The 4,806-nt window shown below is 39.5% G+C and overlaps 1 non-coding gene across 1 annotated transcript; it reads left to right on the top strand.

Moving 5' to 3' along the window:
* The first annotated feature begins 2,514 nt into the window (after positions 1-2,514).
* Trnaa-agc (transfer RNA alanine (anticodon AGC)) lies at positions 2,515-2,587 on the top strand. The gene has a single exon. It is a non-coding gene; the product is annotated as a tRNA-Ala (tRNA).
* The last annotated feature ends 2,219 nt before the right edge of the window (positions 2,588-4,806 follow it).

The following is a 4,806-nucleotide window of genomic DNA, read 5'->3' as shown; positions in this document are numbered from 1 at the left end:
AAATTTTGAACAGTAATCCCGTGCAGACCAAACCCATGCCGAAATTACACAGCTCCCACAAGTGCATAGAATGGCTTAGGCCTACTTGTAACATACGTTTGAAAAATAACAAGTAGATAACAACAATTTAAATGTTAGGTTTGACAAACAGCAGAATGAGTTAAAATCTTTGAAAATCAATTTAAATGCTAGGCACGACAAACAAGACAACGACATAAAATCTCTGCATATCAATTTTGTCATGAAATTCAGTCAATTAGAATCTGAACTGTAAACCGAACTAACTACCCTGATCTATAAAAAGTTAGACGAAACAACAAAAGATCTTGCCAAACACAGCAACAATTAGATATAAAGCATGGCCTAGTAAATGCAAATATTTTATGCCATCCAAATATGAAATTAGAGTTTTGTATAGCAGCTGAAGCTTCATTACATAGTTTTGGAGCTTGTCTTTTCCAAGTAAACACAATAGATTCAAACCAATAGATTAACATAAATAGTTCTGCTAGTGAACATTCGTATACGACCACTGAATTAAAACCCTTGGCTTTCCTATGGGCAAGAGTACTCATTTGAAATTACACACGCCACGCGAAGTGGCACTCCGCGTGGTTAGATGCGCCTTGTCACGGATTGCGCGGCCGCTCTCGCCGGAGGTTCGAATCCTCCATCGGGCATGTGTGTGTGTGTGTGTGTGTGTGTGTGTGTGTGTGTGTGTTGTTCTTATCATAAGTCAGATTAAGTTAAAGCAGTGTGTTTAAGTCTAGGGGCCGATGACCTGACCTCAGCAGTTGGGTCCCTTAGGAATTCACACACATTTGAACATTTTGAAATTATACGCGTACCGGGAAAGGACGATATCATACCGGATGCACACTCTAGATCAGCCCGAGGTCTCACAGATGTTAATGTCATTTCAGAACAGATTACAGAATTTTGTTAATGAAAGAAACACACTACTGTCAGTATTACTTAGAGACGTGCGAAGACAGGGCAATACTACAAGATCTAGATGACAGACTGTAAAAACACAGCTTATTCAGAACACCTTTAAAAGGTAAAAGCACATTATAAAATTCATGATAATGTATTATTTTATTCAAGAAACACTAAGCAAAACAAGTGGTGTATGTATTCCTGACTCTTATAAACAGGCTTTAGTATGGCACACACTTTTCTTTGTGGGGCCACTATGGAAAAGATAAACGCCTAAGAAAACTTAACAGGTCTTGTTACTTTCCAAACATTCGTAGGTACATGCACAACCACTTAAAAACTGGTTAATTTGGCAGAAAGATAAGCCAGCAAGCACATTGAGCTACATCCAATCACCGAACCAAATCCAGAGAATTATTCTGAGACAATATCACGGATCGAGTCCCAGCTGGAGGCGACTGTACAAACGAAAGTATTTTCCTATCGATCTTTCCATCTTTTGATGACATACGGAATTAAACTCTGAGGAAACCAAAAGCTGGCAAAGAAAAGAATGTGGTCCAAAAACATGTACTAAGAATAATGAGTAGTTGTAGAAGCCCTTTCTGGAAATATAAATTCTTACTACTATTTCCCAATATATTCACAAATGTGTTTCAGTAGGAAAAATACTGAATTGTACAAAGTAAACAATGAATGTCATGAGTACAACACTAGGAGGAAGCATGATTTCCACAGTGCTTATAAAACTGTGTCGATTGTGCAGAAGCGCCTGCTGCACACTGGTAAGGAAGTTCATAATGCTTTCCGTTCAGAAATTGAATGCAAGTTTGACACCAGGTCCGCGTTTAATGAGGCCCTCTGGCGAGGTAGTTTTACGGTTTGGAAGAGTTTCTAAATCAAAAACGCAATGATAAACCCTCTAAAACTACAAAATCTATTTGTAGTGTAATATAAGATAGTACAGATGTGAGGATATAGATCCGGAGAGTTTCCAAGTCACGAAAATTGACATTCCTATGCTATAAAATCTATATGTAATGTAATACACCGGGAATTTAAGACTGAAAAAGTAGCATATAGATACTCACGTAGAACTAACATACAGTACATAGTCTTTTTTTTTTTTACAGGTGTCCTCTGTATATTGCATTTGCTGTTACGTTATTATAGTGTAATTTGGAGCTTACCACATGTGTTTAATATTTTTCTCTCTTTTCTAACATTGCTGCCAATCTAACTCTGTGTTTAAAACAATCACATATTGACAAAAATCAAGGGTAAAATTTACATACACTGTATCCTTGTGAGCTTATCGCAGTTAGACCGATGAAATAAGAACAAATATATAAAAGTTCCCCTATAGCTGTACGAGACATGCGCTGAGCGGAAGCCGTTATTTCAAGGACGCCACTGGGCCGCTTTCTCCCGAAGGACGCAGCTAATGCTGAGTGCGGAGCAAGTCTGCGAACAAATCGCGTCTGCACGTGAGTGTGCCACTGATTTTAAACACCTACAATCTCACTGAAATTAACTGTTTAGTGTGTAACTAGATCCAGAAAGGTTGAATATAACGGGGGCGTAGCTCAGATGGTAGAGCGCTCGCTTAGCATGCGAGAGGTACCGGGATCGATACCCGGCGCCTCCAATTATTTTAACTTATCCCTTTCCCCCGTGAGGGCCACATCTCAACGTCAACAACTTCGGGATGTTCATAAAGAAGGCACTTGTTGATTTGTATGACAGGAGTACAATAAAATATTAGAAAGATAATACGAACTCAGTAGTGGCGTAGTGGCTGATGATTACTCATCACTATTATCAGCAGCAGATGATGAACTAAATCTTGCAGTGAAATTTTACGTAAACCTGGATATACGCAGCTATGAAAAAATTTCATATATCAACATAAGCCCGCAGAGAATACCCAACGGCACGAAGCATCTACATCTACAATTATTACTCTGCAATTCACATTTAAGTGCTTGGCAGAGGGTTCATCGAACCACAATCATACTATCTCTCTACCAAATCGTATACAATCTTTGTTGTTGTGAAGAAATCAATTCTGTTGACATGAACGAAGCCTAAATCATTTTGGCAGAAGTAGTTGGTTCATATGGCTCGGAGCACTATGGGACTTAACATCTGAGGCCATCAGTCCCCTAGACTTAGATCTACTTAAACCTAACTAACCTAAGGACATCACACACACCCATGCCCGAGGCAGGATTCGAACCTGCGACCATAGCAGCAGCGCGGTTCCGGAATGAAGCGCCTAGAACCGCACGGCCACAACGGACGGCGCAGAAGTAGTTCGAGGATTTTCTGTCTGTAGCCAGACTCGTCATCTGATACATGTAAAAATTTCGGAGAAAACTGTAACATTGTAATTCCTTGGTATTTGTCTCTCCAAGTCCCGCTATAGTAAACGAGCGGACAAGGATTCGTGGTCTGCAGTCGGCTAAAACGATCTCTTGATGTAGCGAATGTTGTGAATCGAATGCATGGACCTCGGCGCAGCTGAAGCAAGAAGCTTAATGTGATGAATGCTTACTTGCTAAGGTGTATCCTGCACCAAAGGATGGTGCCGTGTGTGTGGGAGAACTGCAGAGTGATCTGTTGAGCAAGTTTGAGGAAATATACTTCTAGCAGAACAGCAATGGATGCGGAAAGAGATCCTTCGTGTTATATAAACGAAATTACAATAGTAACATAGGTGAAGAAGAAACAAGGTTGCGAAAGAAAACTTTACAGAGTACATAAATACTTTTCGACCAATATCGAGTGTAACAAGAGAGGCGATTAATGGTAAAGTGTGTCTATTTTTACTTGCCATGTATGGCATGGCACTAATGTACAAACTGAGGAGGAACTGGCATCAGGATTGATCCATGAGAGAGTCTACCATTTACTGTGAATGACTTCCTAGACTTTTGTCCACTCATAACACGCAGGTCGCAGTTATTTGACATATTTTGCGAAAGAGTTGTTGTTTTTAGGATTGAGTTACATATCTAACTGAATATTCTAATATGTCAAAAAGAACTAATGATGTTTTGAGCTTCTGTAATCTAGATTAGTTACACCTGTTACGTTCACAGCGTACTTAAAGGCCACAGTACTTTTGCTGTATCCCGCACACCACTTAAAATATGTCTTTCATGAAATCGGGAAAAATCACATTAGTTAAGTTATTCCTTCAGTTCATGTCGTACTAAGGCTCCGTATCTCTCTGTTAAGAGACTGGCATATCGGAAGCTTATTTCTCATCAGCAGAGACAAAAGAAAGGCCAGGTTTGGTATCAATTTGCCTTCTAGTTGTAACTGTTCATTTACCTAATGTGGCATCGTCTCGTAAGTACTTTCGTTAATTTAGTTATTGTCTCTCCACTTACAGTGTAAATTTTACACCGCTGTACACATATTCCAGCGTAAATCTCTGTAATGGTGCATCATAGATACATTACGAAATGAAGTAAAAATCAGTTTGCTTCCGTCCCAGAACCAACTTCTGTGTCGTGAGTATCTTGACACGGGAACTAAGTATTTAAAATTAGAAATGATGTTCTTAATAAACATAATCGAGTCATCCATCGTTAAAAAACCTGCTGTTTTGTGTCTCTCGTTAGTTATCCCCATTACTACATTTTCTTCTCCGACATGATCTTATTGGTGCTGATTGTGTTGGTACTCGTAACCTCCCAACCAGTGCCTCTAAGTGAAACCCAAGGCAAGACATTCCGTTCAGTGTAGCTTCAAAAGCATCACACTCAGTCCTGCTAACAGCTGTGAATCAGGCAGTCATTTGCTACATTGTTTAATCGTAGCTAATCACATGGATGTAGATGTACGGAAATGGTAGTG

The sequence above is a fragment of the Schistocerca cancellata genome, chromosome 2 (genome assembly GCF_023864275.1).
Source record: "Schistocerca cancellata isolate TAMUIC-IGC-003103 chromosome 2, iqSchCanc2.1, whole genome shotgun sequence".
Classification (NCBI taxonomy): Eukaryota; Metazoa; Arthropoda; class Insecta; order Orthoptera; family Acrididae; genus Schistocerca; species Schistocerca cancellata.
Note: the sequence above shows the minus strand (reverse complement) of the source record. Positions and strands in the feature narration are given on the sequence as shown.